Source organism: Elephantulus edwardii, unplaced genomic scaffold (assembly GCF_000299155.1).
Source record: "Elephantulus edwardii isolate Elephantulus edwardi_28Jun2011 unplaced genomic scaffold, EleEdw1.0 scaffold00105, whole genome shotgun sequence".
NCBI lineage: Eukaryota > Metazoa > Chordata > Mammalia > Macroscelidea > Macroscelididae > Elephantulus > Elephantulus edwardii.
The window spans coordinates 1,954,684-1,971,935 of NW_006399855.1; the positions used below are offsets into that span (position 1 = coordinate 1,954,684).

Below are 17,252 nucleotides of genomic sequence, written 5' to 3' on the forward strand. Positions count from 1 at the left end.
GCTTTTGGTGCCATCTTCGTAGAAAGCCAAGCTTTTCTTTAAAGAAGTTTATAGTCCTTGGTTTTAGTCCTAGGTCCATGATCTACCTTGAGTTGGTTTTTGTATATGGAGTGAGGTGTGGATCTTGCTTGAGTCTTCTGCAGATAGCTTTCCAGTTTTGCCAGCGCCATTTGTTAAAAAGGCTGTCATTTCCCCACTTAACTGATTTCATCTCCTTGTCAAAAATCAGTTGACAATAGGTAGGTGGGCTGATTTCTGGGTTCTCAATTCTCTTCCTTTGATCTATGTGTCTTTCATTGTACCAGTACCATGCTGTCTTAACCACCATGACAGTGTAGTAGGATTTGAAATCAGGGAGAGAGATGCCTCCTACCTTTTTTCTATTTTTAAGGAGTGCTTTGCTTATTTGGGGCTTCTTTCTATTCCATATGAAACTAGAGATTACCTTTTCCATCTTGTTGAAGAATGGGATTGGTATGTGTTTTGAGATTGCATTGAACATGTAAATTGCCTTTGGTAGTATTGCCATTTTCACCATATTGAGTCTTCCTATCCATGAGCAAGGGATATTCTTCCACTTCTCCAGGTCTCTTTTTGTTTCTTGTAGATTTTATTTTCTCAGTTGAATGGGGATATATTTTTTTCCCCCTGTCCTCCTCATGTTTTTTATGAACAGGACAATTGCTTTTTACTATTTTATGTTCCTGTTCACCAAGAGTGACCCCTCGCCCATACTTTGGGTGTGTTGGTATGTCGCTAGGAGAGGTTATTTCTTGGAGAGGGTCATCATGCTTGACAAGGTGGAGGGGTGGCAGAAGAGAGGAAGACCCTCAACCAGGTCGGTTGACAAGGTGACTAAGGCAATGGGTTTGAGTGTGTCAAAGATTGTGAGGGTGGCACAAGATAGGACATTGTTCAGATTGGTTGTTTATAGGGTCTCTAATGTTGAGACTAGTACTTGGAGAAGAACTTCATGCTTGGAAAGGTGGAGGGATATCACAAGAAAGGAAGACCTTGTGTGAGATGGTTTGACTCAGTATCTGGAGTATTAGGATAGGTGTGTTGGAGACAGTGAAATTTGCTCAGGATAGGGCAGGGTTCAGAGCTCTTGTACATAGGGTCACTATGAGTCACAGGCTACTCTATGGCACATAGCAACAACAACAATGAGCGATGAGATTTTCTTCAATATGAATAATACACTTTTTCATTACTGTGAATAGAGATAATTCTTTTCCTATTGTCAATTTGGCACAGTTGGATCCTGGGATCAGTGTTTTTCATTTATTTGAAAGCTGGGTGTAATCTGTTAGGGCATTTCAGATTGTGTTAGCAATCAAGTGTAAGCCTATTAACTGTTTCTGATTTTGTTTACAATCACCTGTGGATAGGAAGCCTCTTGTGTAGGCAAACAGGATCTGGTGGGCAGACCTTTGTATATAAATGTCAGTTGATTTAATTGTGTTTAGAGGGAACGTTGTTCTAAGTGGTGCAGTACTTGTCTCTCTGTTTGCTGTACTGAGGTAACTTGAGGTTTCTGTGATACTGAAATTTGTGCCACTGAAATAAAATGGTCATAAGGGTTTCTCATTGTGGACAGGTTTTGGTGGTGCTCGCTGATTAAGACAGACTAGGAAGCAGGATGGACCATTTACTTCCTAAATAATAGGCCTTTGAAAACCCTATGAATATTAAACAGAGAGGATAGTTATAGTAGTGTAGTGGTAGAGCCCAGATTGGAAGTCAGTTGAAATGAGGAAAATCAATATCAAACATCATTTAATAATTGGAACATGGACTGTACCTAGCTTCAATGTTGGAAGACTGGAAATTGTTAAAAATGAATGGAATGCATGAATATTGACATACTAGGCATTGGTGAGATGAGATGGACCAGCTTTGGCCACTTTGAATCAGGTAAATCATATGGTATACTGTCCAGGGGATGAAAACCAGAGGAAGAATAATGTTGCATTCACAGTCAAAAAGTCAATTTTAAGGTCTATCCTGAAACACAGTGTTGTGAGTGATAGGATAATATCCATACACATACTAGGAAGATCCATCAACACAACTCTTATACAAATATATGCTCCTACATCTAGAGCTAAAGGAGAAGACACTGAAAATTTTTACCAAATTTTGCAGCCTGAAATTGACAGAACATGCAGTCAGGATGTGTTAATGATAATTGGTGACTGGAATGCAAAAGTAGCAAACAGTGAAGGAGGAACAGTTGTTGGAAAATATGGGGTTGGTGATAGAAATGAGGCTGGAAATAGAATGATTGAATTTTGTATTTACAGTGATTTATGAAGGGCTGCATAGGAATCATTTTTACTCCATTTGTGGAAGAAAGCATTGGAGAAGCTTAATATTGGTTGTCAAAACTAGGTCAGGGGTAGACTGTGGGTTAGATCATTAGTTACTCATATGCAAGTTCAAATTGAGGCTGAAGAAAAGGAAATAAGTCCATAGGAACCAGGATAGGATCTTGAATCAGTTCCATTTGAATTTCATGATCATCGTAAGAATAGGTTTGAGGCTTTGAACACCAGTCATCGAAGACCAGATGAGTTGTGGGATGATATCAAGGATATCTATCATCCATGAAGAAAGCAAAAGGTCATTACAAAAACAGAGGAGAAAGCAAAAATTGAAATGGATGTTAGAAGAGACTCCAAAGATTGCACTGGAGTGTCAAGAAGCCAAAACTAAAGGAAAACATATTGAATTAAAAGAGCTGACCAGACCATTTCAAAGGACAGCTCAGGAGGACAAAGCAAAGTCTTATAACAGAATGTGCAGAGAGCTGGAGTTGGAGAATAAAAAGGGAAGAACTCACTCTGCATTTCTCAAGCTGAAAGAACTGAAAAACAAACTTAAGCCTCATGTCATAATATTGAAAGATGCTCTGGGTAATATATTGAATGACCCAGATGCATCAAAAGGAGATGGAGGTAACACACAGCATCATTGTACCAGAAAGAATTGATTGATAACTGAAAAATTTCAGGAAATACCGTATGAACAGGAGCCAGTGGTAATGGAAGAGGAAGTAGAAGCGGCACTGAAGACATTGGCAAAAAATAAGACCCCAGGAATTGATATGATACCAATTAACTTGTCTTAGTTCACACATGCAGCCTTGGATGCACTCACCAGTCTGTGCCAGGAAATTTGGAGGATGGCTGTCTGGTTAATGGATTGGAAGAGCTCCCTGTTTGTTCCCATTCCCAAGAAAGGTGATCCAACTGAATGTGGAAAATTATCAACTAATATCATTGATATCACATGCAAGCAAAATACTGCTGAAGATCATTGAAAAACATAGATAAGGAACTGCCAGAAGTTTTAGCAGGATTTAGAAGAGGCTGTGGCACCAGGGATATCATTGCTCGAGTCGGATGGACCCTGGCTGAAAGTAAGGAATACCAGAAGAATGTCCATTTGTGCTTTATTGACTATACAAAGGCGGTTGACTGAGTGCATCATCACAAGTTGTGGCTGACATTGAGAAGAGTGGGAATCCCAGAGCCCTAGATTGTGCTCATGTAGAACCTATACCTAGACCAGGAGGCTATTGTGCAGAGCAGTGAAAGCACTGCATGGCTTGGAATTGGAAAGGTAGTGTGCCACGGTTGTATTCTCTCTCCATACCTATTTAGTCTGTATGCTGAGGAAATTGTCTGCAAAGCTGCATTCAGTGAGGAGGGTGTGGCATCTGGATTGGAGGGAGACTCACAATAACCTGCATTATGCAGGTGACACAACCTTGTGTGCTGAAAGTGAGGAGGGCTTGAAATACTTGTTGCAGAAGATCAAGGAATGCAGCCTTTGGTATGGATTGCATCTTATGTCAGGAAAACAAAGATTCTTATCACTGGACCAATAGGCAGTGTCATGTGGATGGAGAGGAGATTGAAACAGCTTCATCTTTTTTAGATCCACAATTAACATCTTTGGTTTCAGCAATTAGGAAATAAGGAGATGCATTGCAATGGGAAAATCTGAAGTTAGGGATCTTTCCAAATTATTGAGGAGTAGTGATGTCAGTTTGAAGACCAAGGTGCATCTTATTCAGGCCATAGTCTGATTACTAGCTATGCATCTGACACCTGAATAATGAATAAGGATGACAGAAAAAGAATTAACGCCTTTGGGCTGTGTTGTTGGAGAAGAGCACTGAACATCCCAGGGATGGCCAAGAGAACAAACAAACGTGTCTTGGAGAGCCAGAGTGCTCTTTGGAGGCAAGAACGATGAGGCTTCGTTTCACATACTTTGGACATGCTTCTAGGAAGTGCTATTCCTTGGAGAAGGACATGATACTGGGAAGGTGGAGGGTTGATAAATGAGAGGAAGACCCTCAATCATGTGGACTGACACGGTGACTTTTGCAGTGGGTTGTTGTGTGTCAGGAAGTGTGAGGATGGCACAGGAAAGAACAGCATTCATATCTTTTGTTCATAAGCAGTGAGTTGTACTCAACTTGATGGCATCTAACAACAACAACAACAATAATTAATGAGTTAATTGATAGGAAGCTGATGTTATTGTGAATTCTTTGAATATTTTCCTCTAAGAATATTATAAAAAGTAGTTTTTTACTTTTAAGACTTTTTGATTGTGTATTTCTAATAATCAAGGATAGTTTACTGGTGCATTATTAAATTACAGATTAGGAGACAAACAGTGTTAGCGCTCCATTCAAGTGACATTTTGTGAGAATTAGAGTCCAATAGGAAGTTCTAACTAGTCAACATGATAATCTGAGTTTATGAATGCTAAGAAAGGAATGTGAAATATTTTAATTCTAAAAACTCTTACATTTTTGGGAAAATCAACACCTATATACGGTATTTTGCAATGCTAGTCTCTCAGGAACACTGTCAGGAGATGGGATATTTTTGAGGATAGATACCATATGCCTTTAATCTGTAAATCTTACTACACAGTGCCTTATATGCTACTACACATTAAAAAGTGAAGAGTCTTGTTAGGAGAAAGGCAGAGAGGGAGGGATGGCTGGTTATCTAACTAGTAATACATGATCCAAAGGAATAACTTTATTTTTTTTTATGTAATCAGTTATCTTTCATTAGTTAAGATTTTTGGTTGATTCTTTTTTTAATATTCACTAGGGTTTCTTCCCCCGTCCCCCATTTCTGCTTTTCTTTTTTAAGCTGTCATTTGAATTTTATTTTATGCTGTATTTATTCTTGACCTGTAGGTTGTTTATTCCTATTTTTACTTCATAATTTTTGTTCTACTTAAATAGATTCTTAAAGTTTCCTTGCAGATATTTTATATACTTAGTTTTTAAAGGCTTTTTCCAATTACTTGGGTTTTTTTTCCCCATTTTACCCTCAGTGGATTAATGTGGTGATTGTTGATGTTATTGTTAGTGTTTTCCTCACATTCCGTAGTTTTACAGGTACTTTCTGATAGAATTTCCCCACCTTTTTTTCTTCTGCCAGTCTAGCAGTTTTATAGTTGTTTGTCCTTGACTCTGGAGTTCTCAGATGATAATCAGATCTGGTATTAGTGGGTGAGAGCCCCAGACTCACGATGATGTCAGAGATATAACAGATTCATTCTCTGACTCAGCTGGCAGCAAGTCAGCAACTTCTTATATGTTGATGCTTCAGTTCAGTTAGCACAAATGTTTTCCAGTCTAATTTCATAATGGAGGAAGAATGTTATGCCAACCTCTGGTTTTAAGCAAAGAAGCCTATCTACTAATTCTGTTTCATATGAACATGTTATTTACAGTTACCCTGTAGGATCAGACTTCCTACTACCTTTTCCTGTTTTGAGATCCAGGGCCAGTAGATCTTGTGACTTCAGCTTGACTTGCATTTGGTATTTCTTGTATATTTGTGATCCGCAGACATTATTTTAAGACATGGCTGTGCCATTTTAGTGAACTGTTTATATGCTTTATCAGTTGTTGCTTTGTTTTTATTATAAAGGAGAGGAAGCTGAAAAAGAAAAAGATATCCCAACAGCTTATAAGAACTTGAGCAGTGTTTGTTCTCTTATACATGGGGGTTACTAGGAGTCAGAGTCCACTTGATGGTATCTATCAACTGGAAGCTGTTAGGAAGAGCTCTGGTGGCCTGATGGTTAAGTGCTTGGCCATCAAGAAAGGTTGAAATCTTCAACTCACCACATTCTCCATGAGAGAAAAATGTGGCAGTCTGCTTCTTTAGAGGATGATAGCCTATGAATACCTTTTAATAAAAAAAATACAGTGACTATACATATGGACTTCACCTGATGGACTGACTACCCAGGAACCGGATTGATTACATCTGTGGAAATAATTAATGGAGAAGCTCCAACCGTTTTGAAAACCAGGCCACGTGCTGACTGTGGAACAGACATCAACTACTTACGTGCAAATTCAAATTGAAGCTAAAGAAAATGAAAAAAAGTCCATAAGAACCAAAATGCAACTTTGAGTCTTTTCCACTTGAATTTAAAACCCATCTCAAGAACAAGTTTGTGACGTTGAACACTTAGTAATCAAAGACCTCATTACATCAATGGATGACATTGATGATATCATCCATGAAAAAAAGCAGAAAGTTATTACAAAGGCAGAAGAGGAATAAAAGACCAAAATGTTTGCCAGAAGAGTCTCTGAATGTCAAGAAGTCAAAACAAAGGGAAGAAAGACTTGAAAGAAGATTTCACAGGGTAGCTCATGAAGATAGAGCAAAGTATTATAATGAAATGTTCAAAGAGCTGGAATGAGAAAATCAAAAGGGGAGAATTTGCTTGGCATTTCTCAAGCTAATGGAACTGAAGACCAAATTTAAGATAGGAAGGAATACGGAGAGTAATGGATAGAAAAGCCATTATTTAAACTTCTGATACCATGATCTTGTAATAATTAAGGGTCTGATAAAGGATTTCAATTAGAGGAGCAAGTTAAGATAAAAGTCTTTGAGACTTAGAGACAACTGATAAAGGGACTATTTTTAGCACCTCAGTCTGGTTGCCAAATTCACCCAACTGCCTTGCAAGTTGAGGGATTGTTTCTCAGTACACCTTTAGTACACTCTTCTCATCCTGTGTGCAGTGCCTCAGTTGTGAGGTTTAGAGAATTTACTAAATGCTCTAAGATGTTTTTAAATTTTTATTCTAAATCTTACAGTTTTATTATCAATCCTGAGCATTATCTATTGCTACTAGGATATTTTACATTGTGGATTGTTTACTGCAGCACACAAAAAGCATTTTTATTTTAAGTACTTAACAAATTTTATTTTTTCTCTGTATTTGGATTTTGCACAAAGTTTAACAGTTATCAGGTTATTAATTTAATTTTCTGAATTATGCTAGAGAAGAGAATTTTTTTACTAACAGCATTCCTGTAAGTTGAAATGGATCTCTTTATCTCTAATTGAGATTATAATGAGAAGTTTGTGAAAAAGGCAGTGCCATGTAATTGATAGATTATAATTTTGGTGGAACATGTTAAACCCTTGCCCCCCCAACCCAAGCTCCAAAAATGGGGGGGGGGGAAATCAAAGAAAAATGATTATTTGAGGTACTTAATTTTTTTCAAGAAGTTTGTCTACTCAAGCAAATGTCTTGATGCACATAACAGCAACAACAAGAAGAGTAAAATAAATGGCCTTGTGGTAAGAATCTGCACTGCATTCCCAAAGGAATGCTGTTTGGATCCACCGGAGGCTCCTCAGAAGGATGAGCAGTCTCCTGTGTGATTTACTGCCTCTGAAAACCTGCTGGAGGATCAGCTATGGGTCAATTCCAACTCAACAGCAAACAACAGTAATACAATTACAGGGAACTCTGGAATCTTCATCCACAGGGAGTTTCTCTGCTAACCCAAAGGTTTCTCTGGCAATACAAATCCACCTATAACACTGGATGAAAGATGGACCATTTCTTTCCGTGCATTGTACAGCTTCAGAAAACCCAGTAGTGAGTGAACAGCGAGTCAGTCTGACTCATTGGAAAAGAGAATAGAATAAGAGTAAAGATCTTCATTCACTCATAATCTGTAAGCATTTTTATATGAGATTGTGATTGGGAAGATGTTCTTAAAACTAAGAAATCATGATGAAGTGGGCAGTTATTTTGGAAGATCAGAGAATAGTAAAAGTAATTTGAGAAGATTACTAAATCTCCCAGTAGTAGCATACAGATCCTTAAACTTAATTGACTAAGAAATCATATAGCCAAAACAACTATGAGATAACATCTCACCCCAGTCAGAATAGCAAAATTTAACAGAACAGCAAGCAGCAGACGCTGGTGAGGTTGTGGAGAAACTGGAACCCTTATTCACTGTTGGTGGGAGTGTAAAATGGTGCAACCGCTATGGAAAGCGGTGTGACGCTTTCTCAAAAAGTTGCAAATAGAGATACCATTTGACCCAGCAATTCCACTGCTGGGAATATACTCCTAAAAGATCATAACTGCCATACAAGCAGATCTATGCACACCCATGTTTATTGCGGCTTTTTTCACAATAGTAAGGAGTTGGAAACAACCTAAGTGCTTATCAACAAACGAATGGATAGAGAAGCTGTGGTATATTCACACAATGGAAGACTAAACTGCATTGAAAAACAAGGAAGTCATGCAATATTATTCAAAATGGGTGATCCCGGAGGACATTATGCTGAGTGCAGTCTCTCAGTCACAAAAGGACGAATACTGCATAGTACCACTGTTGTAAAACAGGACTGACATCGGGGTTGGGGGGGGACACTGAGAAAGATGGATTTAATAATGTATACGGCATTGTAACAGATGAGGGAGAGAACAGTTTAAAAGGTATATGTGATTAGGTATTTTTGTCATGACGGGAGTCCCGAGCGAAGGCTGCATAGTGGAGTGGAGCTAGGGGGAGGGATTGTAAAACAATGAAAGAATTTTTCTTTTACTTTTCCAAGAGGGTAGTGTACTGGGGTGGGGGGAGGATTGGGAGGGGAGAAAAGTGCAACAATGAGTGAATGGAAATCCAAAGTCTCTGTAAATTTTCATTGAAATTAATAATTAAAAAAACCCCATGTAGCAAATAACACAAAGCTACTTTCTACCTCACTGTCCTCTCCTGCTTACTTTATATGTTTATGGAATTCGGTATAAATTAAAAAAGAAAATATCCAAAACCAAAAATTATGATGAGTTATATTTTAATTACTGATCCTTTGAAGGAATTCTGAAAACAAAATAAAACAAAACACGAATTTTTATAAAGAATCATTAAGAGGTGGGATTGACATGATAGGGTTTTTTTTTGTTTTTGTGAAGTGCAGCATATGCCCTCATGCTTTTATGATTCATTTTTTTTTCAATGATATCTTCAAAGTTTTACTAGAACTTCAGAAACAGGAACAATAGCAGCAAACATTTTGTTTTATAAATTGATGATTCTTAATGTAAGGATACTCATTTGTCTATGCTTGCTATAAAGTAAACTTATTACCTTTGACATTGCATAATTTATAAAAATGGTAACAAGAGAAAAGTTGTTAATGACTCTTTATACCTCTTTTAAGACTTTCCATGAGAGAATAAACAAATGTATAATGATATTTACTTGAAGAACAAAAAGCAAAGCAGGGGGGACAAAATTCTTCAAGGTCTTTCATTCATTTCATCAATTAGGACACATAGAGCAGCGTCTTTCTCTATAATCTGATCTCTCCTATGATTAGAATTTTCTCTTTGTTGTTCATTCTGTCCAGTACAATTGTCACTATCATCTGCATCCATTGGTTCAGATTTTATGCTTATGCCAGCTTCTGAATGTGGCAGATCATCAGGCAAAGAAGCCAAGCAATTTTGAATTATCTTAATGTCTCGTTCCAGTTGCTTCTGAAACCTCTCAGCTGTTTCAAGACGTTGGCGTTTCTGCACTTCCATCATCATTCTCAAAGTCTCTCTTGCTTGGTGTGGTCGGTATTCATTTATAAGATGATGCACATGTTCAAAAAGCAGCTTAAGATCCTCTAGCTTCTCTTCTCGTTTTATACCCCCAGGGCTCCTTATCAAGATATCCAAGAGGTCTAAGAAATTAATAAGTATAGACATACTGAGTTTTCTCAGTTCTTTCTTATGATCAAACTGCATAGGATGGAGCCTTTTCAATGCCCTGACTTTCCAAAGGGTGAATGATAAGATCATCACATTGGAACTGGTTGCCAAACATCATGTAACTATCTTTTATCGGAGGTGGAGGCTTGGGAGCAAGGCCTTCCTGAATATTTTCATCTATATATTCCTTTATGTACTGCATCAGAGGTGGTGGAAGTGCACTGACTTGCTGTGATTCACCCATTGTGGAAGATCAGGAAACTTCCGTCAACTTACAGCCTTGGAAACTCTTGGAAAGTGGATCAGCTATGTTAGTTCCAATTTGTTAAGATTTCCTCGGCTCGGGGTTTACGGTGGTATCCAGCCACCTTCGCCGCCACCGCAACCCTTAAGATTCATTTTAAGACTCATTTGTTTGATAAATTTAGATTTTTTTAATATAAAGTTTTAATTGTAACACAGAGCTCAAACCCACTACTACTGTGTCTATTTCAACTCACAACAACCCTCTATTTTGTTTCCAAGGCTGTTAATCTTTATGGCGGTGAGTGGAGGAGACTGTTCATCTTTCGCTCATAGAACTGCTAGTTGGTTCAAACTACCTCTCTTTTGTTTGTAAGTCCAGCATGCAACCCCACTATACCACTAGAACTCCTTTTGTAAATATTGAACACTTAAAATTTTTATAATTAATTTTTATTATTTATGTTGTTATTGTTAAGTGCTGTTGAGAACGACCCTTAGCGGCTCTATGAACAAGAGATCTGAACCCTGTCCTATCTTGCTCCATCTTCATACTTCCAGACATACTCGAGCTATCTTTTACACACACACACACACACACACACACTCTCTCTCTCTCTCTCTAGTTAAGGTAAAGCATTTTTTAAGGATCTGTTTTATGCATAATAAGTAAAAATTTATATATCATTTATATATTTATATTCTAAATGGTATATATAACTTATATGTATAACTCTTTATAGACTGTGCCACTAGAGCTCACTCCATATTCAATTGTAGGATTTTTATGAAATTATTTTCTATTAAATTATTTTTATAATATAGTTTGTATTTTGGTATCTTATTTTGACATAATTTTGAATCTACAGAAAAATTCATAGAAATAGTACCAGAAATTCTCACATTCCTTTTACTTGGATTTATGAATTATACAGATTTTTCCATTATTTCCTTTCTGTCAGCATATACCTGTAGAAAGCTTTGGTGGCACAGTCTGTAGGGAATTGTGCAGTTAACCCAAAGGTTGTTGCGCCTCTGGCAGTTCTAATTTATTAGTGGCTCTCCCCATGTGCCTTACTGGTTTCCAAAAACCTGTCCAGGGACAGCAATGAATTGGTTCCAACTAACACCAACAGTTTAAGGATTGTATTTGCATACAAAAGACATTAAATTATAATTAAGCAAATTATTTTTTTCAGTAATTTTCATTTTCTTACTTTTTTCCTTAGAAATTCTCAGCTTTAAATGTAGATTCCTGTATGTGTCAGTAAAGCTTCTGAATTACTTTGACTAGTTTTAAATCATCAACATTCAAACCACTTACTTGGTATTTCATACTGTTATTATTCAAAGGCCACTTTATTTACTTTACTTTTAAAAGTCTGTCATTAAATTTTTTATTTGGGTCTATAAAATATTGTGTAATATAGACTTGGCATGTGAATCGACTTCTCTTAAAATACTTTAGTACAGCACAGACCAGAGTGTTCCAGATGACTACTTTGTAATTGTTTTAAGATCATTCTTAAGAGGAACTCTTTAAAATTCCAGTATGAGAGCAGCAAGTTTTCCAGTGATACCACATCTCCTCTGGGTCTGGGAATTTGGAGACCAAAGTGGAAACATTGCTATTGCTACTAACTAGTGTTATAGTCCTTAGGGAGTTGCATTAGTCACCCAAAGGTAGTGCTCCTCTGGTGATTCAAATCTACCAACAGCTCCACAGGATAAAGATGGACAGTTTCCTCCCATAAGGTATACAGCCACTGAAAACCAAATGGAGCATCACCTGTGGGGACTAGACTAGTTCGTTTTGGTTTGAAGAGAAAGGAAGACTGCATAGTGATCACTGGATTTCCTCCCAGCCCAGCATTTCCCATAATAATAATAATAATCAGATGTTTTAAATAAGAATAAAATTTACTATTCTGCCTACTAGGTATTTTTACCAAGATTTGAGAAAATGATAACCTAAGATGTTTTAGAATATACAATAATCTTGATATGGCCTTTAGCAAGAGAGATTTCTTTTTGCATAATTCCTTTTTTAGTTATGTTGACAAACTCTGGTAGGATCTTATCCCATGAAGGTATAAGCACTACTGAATCCAATCATTTTATAACCAGAAACCACCTGCACTTATTCATATATAAATTGAGGATGTTTCAGTTCACTAAATATTCATTTTTTCTTAACCTAGTGCTTCTATCTTTTGGTCCTGATAAATTTCTTTTAGGCAAAAATAGAGTAAATGAACATATCAAGACACTGATTCTTTTTAGGTTTTAGAGATTTATAGGCCATGTTATATTTTAATGTTAATTGTCAGGATCCATATCATCTATGGTTATGGCTATTAAAAGTTTCATAATTGCAAGGCACAGTGAAAGGCACAAAATTAACATAGAATACTACTAAGGATGAAACATTAAAAATCTTTTTAGGCAATTTTTAAGCACCTGGTACTATAAGTTAATTTTAAAAATATTTTAAGAAGAATAATGTCCTGAATTTTTTACTATTAAATATGTTTTAAGACTATATGACTTCTGAAAAAATAATTTTATTTTAATGTAAACAGTGAGCACTAGTAGTAATACTGCTGAGTTGATCTTTGAGGATAAATTGTGAACAGACAGTTTTAAAGGGACTGTATTAACTGAGTTATTAACCCAAGAGGAAACAAGTCAGGAACAGGGCTATAACATAATAATTCAGTAGTCTTTTGTTTTTGTTTGCAGGCCAGTTGACATCTTGAATGATTCTTTTCACAAGAAGGGTAGCCCCGTACACATTTGTTTTCTTCTCATTTATCTACACGCTGTGGGAAATATGACAGTAGTTTAATTCTAAAATATTTTTCCAAGAAATCAGAAAAAAAATTTTCCGAAAAGTGGGGAAAACTTCTGAATCATTGCCAAGAATTCAAAGATGCTGAGTTGTTACTCATATGATTTGTTAAAAGAAAACAGGAGATACATAGTATAATGCAGATATCCTTTTCTGAGATTATTGCATAAAATAGATTTTGATAAAAAATAAATACCCATCATCTCCAAAAGAACACTCATAGATTACCTTGTTTTTGTAAAATCGACAATGATGAAAACATACATGTTTAAGTCTGTAAACAGTTTTTAATAGTATTTATCTGTCTGGTATGCTTAAAAGAGATTCTTATCTACCCATTTATGCTAGCTTTTGTATTTTTTCTGACATAAATATATATGTGCAGTGACAAAAAGAAGAGACTAGAAACCTCATTAATTAGTTTGTAGTTCGTTTTTGTGTTAAAATTTTATTTTGCCTTAAAATTGTAGTGATTCTTAGAACTTTATTTTTAGGGCCAAACCAAAAGCCCCTGAGAACTTGTTAGTACTATTATTATGTAATAGTAACGTTAGAAAGAATATACATGAGATAAAATGTAATGTTCTTTCTCTTTCCTTGTTTTCCACTTTTTAAATTTATTCTTTTTTCTTCTTTCTTGTTGTGTACTGTTGAATCAGATCCGACTGTCACAGGAGGAGATTGCCCCTCCTCCAACAGAGCATCTGGTAGATTCAAGCCACTTGTCTTTGGGATTGCAGTGTAGCTTCTTGCCACTAGGCTATCAGAGCTCCTTCACTTTTTATTTTTTACATGCCAGGAAAGGAACATATTTTTTTCCTCTGTCCAATATTTTTTCTTTACATCTTTTGATCTATAGTTCATGTTATTTATTGCTCTTGTTTACCTGAATGAAGGTGTCTTTTTCCTAAAAATATTTTCCTGTGTTTTAGGTGAAGTTTATACAGCAAATTAGATTCCCACTTAACAGTTTTTGTACAAATTATTCCATGACATTGGTTCTATATTTTACAGCATATTGACATTCTCATTATTTCCATTCTGGTTGTTCTGTTTCTATTACTCAAGCTTCCCTGCCCCACCTTACGATCTGATGGCTATTTGAGGGTTAATATTGACTATTTGGTTTTGTATAATTTATTATCTAAGGGAGAACAGTAATTAAGAATGATAGTCTTTCTTTTTTGAGCCAGTCTATAATTTGGATGAAACATTATCACACAAAGTTCCAAATTCAAAGAATATCTTAAAGTAATAATCTTGAAGGTTCCCAGTACCATGAGGTATTTGGTTATATCTAGGAAGTACCGAGACAGCAGATTTACCTAATATAATTCATCTTTTTTATTTCCTGACTACTGGTATCAAGAGTGTTGATTGTGGAGCCAAGCAAGCTTGATTTCTTCTTCATCCATCATGGTGCTGCCATTTGGCCCGTGGTGAGAATCTTTGTCTTCTTGATGTTGAGGTTCAATCCATATTGAAGACTACAGTCATTGACCTTCAGGTTCTTTTCAGTTTCAGCAAGCAAGTTTGTATCATCTCTAAACTTCCCACCTCCCCGTCATATGTCCTCAGTGTTGTTTAAATATTTAACAAACAGCTCTTGGGTGAGGGGTAGCCCTGGCATGTACTATTTACTGATTTTATGTGCTGTAAATCTGCACACCATGGCCAGTTTCAGACTACCAGTGGTTTAACTGCAAGCTTGTAAAATTTCCTTTAAATTTCAGGAATTTTGGAAAAATCAGTTCTGTGATATATGCAAGCCACCACCAGCACCTTACTGTGTGTAGTCACAGAATAATGGAGAAAAATTAGTCAACCTAATCCCTTATGTTTGTAGGTTGACATTTTTCTAATGTAAATTTAAATTCTGTAGTTACAAAGAATGATAATTTTAGTATATTTTAAGTATTGACTTTTAAAAATAAAACTTCTATCACTTTTCTAAAGAGCTCTGGTGGTGTTGTGTGTAATGCATTTTTCTGCTGCAGAATGTCAGTGGTTTGAACACACTTAACTAGCTTCTGTGTAGTGAGCTCTTATGTTCTTGTTGTTGTTAAGTGCTGTCGAGTCGTAGACAACTCATAGCAACCCTATGAATGAAAGACTTAACACTTATATAACTTTCATCGTTCTTCCAAGTTCATAGAGGTTCCGGAGGCAAGCTATTTCAGAAGTGGATGCCACTCCTGCTTATAAGCTTGTCTTAATCAGGGAGCTCTACCAAACACTGTCATGGGAAACCAGTATCACATCAGTGTCACAGTGTTTGGCATTACAGCAACCAGGAGATTAACTCAGTACAGCAAGTGGACAGACCAGTGTTATACCACTTAGAAGAATGATTGACCAAAAACAATTAAAACCAGGCCTGAGTGCCACAGATTAAAATCACCCACCGTTGGCTTGGTAGCATAACTTTCTAGCCACTAGGCCAACAGAGCTCTCTCTCTGTGGTTGTTGTTAAGTGCCTGTTGAGTCATAGACTACTCATAGCAACACTATGGATGAAAGACCTGAACACTTTAAATGCCTTTTTAACTAAGAGGCTGAATACAATCAACTTACAGCCAGTGACCAATAAATAATGCCTCAGAGTCTTACCAGAACCAAAAATCAAAACCTCTGCAGAGTCAGACTGCTTCAGAACACTCTCCACCAGGATTCCAAACCTTTGCTGGTGAATAAATGCCTTTTTAACTAGGAGGCCGAATACAGTCGACTTACAGTTAATGTCGACAACAATCCTCTTGTGTCCTGGTGAGCAAAAAATTGTGCTGCCAAATTAAGGACACGTGTTTCAGATCCACCAACTGCTCTGTGAGAAAAGGATAAGCAGTGTCCTCCTGTACTATTTACAACCTTTAAAAACCTCCTGGAGGATGGATCAGCTATAAGTTTGTTTTGACTCAGTGACACGTAACAGCAGCTGCTCTGTAAGAGAAAGATCAGTTCATCTACTTCTATAAAGATATACCTCATGGGTTTCCAGAACAGTGGGTTCACTTCCCTAAACCAAGACTAGAAGTTAATTTTCCCAGTCTTAAAAAAAAAGTGATTAACAGAGTTAAAGCAAGTATCATATTAAATTGGGATATGTTGAATATATATTTAAAAATAAGAATTAGAAAAGTTATCTCACTAAAACAATTCTATTAAAATTGTTTTGACAGTCCTAGCCAATGCAATGAAACAAGAAAAACAAATTAAGAGTCCTAAGAATTGGAAAGAAGGCTATGAAATAAAAGTTCATCATTTACAAATTATATGATTGCTTATTAGGAAAGACCCAAAAGAATTTATAGGAATTACAAGGAAGAGGAAAAGCCCAAAAGAACGTATAGGGATTATAACAAAGAGGTTAACAGCATGTTGTTGATTCCCATTTGGTTGAGCACAACTCATAGTGACCCTATGAACAAAAGATCTGAACCCTGCTCTAGAACTATCATCTTTTCTCTAAGGTCATACAGTTTCCAGAGGAATGTTGTTTAGGAAGCCAAATGTGCTTACAAGTAAGAAAGCTGATTACAAGCTCCATTTATAAGGGAAACTCTGGTGTCATAGTCCAGTGAGTGTTGTGCTCCTAGCCCTAAGGTAGTGTGGAACTCTGGAAGTTCCACTTGACCAATTGCTCTGCAGGAGAAGATGGACCATCTCCTCCCCTGCAGTTTATATCCTCTGGAATTGCATTGTTGAATCAACTATGAGTTGATTCCAAATTGACAGCAATGAGTGAATGATGATACATGATGCAAGGACCCCTAGTGACACAGTGGTTTCCTCAACTGCTTGGTCACCAGAAGGTTAGGTTTATATCTACCGCTGCCTCAAATGGTGGTTCTACTCTATCTTGTGGTATTATGAGTCAAAACTGACTTGATGGCAGTGGCTATATATTTATATAATGCACAGGTTTTAATACCTCTTCTTTGAAGAACTAAAAATGTGTCTCTGATTTTGAAAACTAGGTGCTTTTTTTTATGCCTTTGAGCTGTGGTGTTGGAGAAGAGTATTGAGGGTACCATGGACTGCTAGGAAAACAAACAGATTCATCCTGGAAAGGGTT

At 36.7% G+C, this 17,252-nt stretch overlaps 1 protein-coding gene and 1 pseudogene across 1 annotated transcript in view; one reads left to right on the top strand and one right to left on the bottom strand.

Annotated features, from left to right (window-relative positions):
• The window catches only part of USP6NL (USP6 N-terminal like), a 219,035-nt gene that overhangs the window by 35,609 nt on the left and 166,174 nt on the right, over positions 1-17,252 (top strand). The window lies entirely within an intron of this gene.
• LOC102850884 lies at positions 9,625-10,327 on the bottom strand (annotated as a pseudogene).